This window comes from Lithobates pipiens, unplaced genomic scaffold (genome assembly GCF_037356315.1).
Source record: "Lithobates pipiens isolate NorthernLeopardFrog02 unplaced genomic scaffold, aLitPip1_a1.2 Scaffold_35, whole genome shotgun sequence".
NCBI classification, from domain to species: Eukaryota; Metazoa; Chordata; class Amphibia; order Anura; family Ranidae; genus Lithobates; species Lithobates pipiens.
Genome location: NW_027507811.1, coordinates 21766163 through 21767207, shown reverse-complemented (window position 1 = coordinate 21767207; position 1045 = coordinate 21766163).

The following is a 1045-nucleotide window of genomic DNA, read 5'->3' as shown; positions in this document are numbered from 1 at the left end:
GGGGGGGCGGTACCCGGGGGCCCCCTTATTAAAGGGGGCTCCCGGATTCTGATAAGCCCCCCGCCCGCAGACCCCGACAACCAATGGCCAGGGTTATCGGAAAGAGGCCCTTGTCCTCATCAACATGGGGACAAGGTGCTTTGGGGTGGGGGGCCGCTGGGCCCCCCTTCCCCAAACCCCACATGTTGAGGGCACGCAGCTTGGTACAGCTCAGAAGGGGGGGGGGGGCGCTCGCTCGTCCCCACCCCCTTTCCTGACTGGCCGGGCTGCGTGCTCGGATAACGCCATTTTTTCAGCATAGGGCTTCCCCTTTAAATCCATACTACATGATGGGGCCAGTGAGGTGTCAATCTTGCCGATGGAGGCGGCGACATTGACTTCCTTCGCTAGTCCCGTTTACCTGGAGCCACATTCAAAATGAATGGACTTTTCTCCATGTGGGCAAGTGCGTTCATTCCAAAAATCCGGAGGACTAGCACAAAGACGGGCAGTCCAACGGACAATTTTGAGTCAAAACTTCTTTCTAAGTCCGCCTGACTTTTGGAAAGAAAAAGTCCGCCGGAGCCCACACACGGGCGAATTGTCCGGCAGACCAAGTCCGCCGTATATTATGATCGTGTGTACGCGGCATTAGTCTCCTTTCACACTTGTGCGACTTAGGATCTGACCTGTGAGACCCAAAGTTGCAGGCCATGTACAGTATGTGTATGATAGTGGCAGCTGGTACTCCATTTTTGGGGTGGGGGGGTGGTGGAAAACAAACCCCTGCCTGCCCGCCACACGCTCGCAATCCTGCCAGCCCTGCACTTACCCCATCCAGGTCGCGGGGTGGCTTCCCCGGCCTCTCCTCCGAGCCACTCTGGTTGCTTCTCCTTCTCCTCCCGGGTCAGTCCGGTCTCAGGACACGCTTCCTGTCCTGATTGTCCAGGAGGAGAAGCAGGAAGACATTAGCGAATTGTCACAAGTGGGTGGGCTCAGAGCGCTATAAAACAAGTAAAAGGATTGAGCCGGAAACTCTGTAGTCTATATAGTGATTTTAATGGTT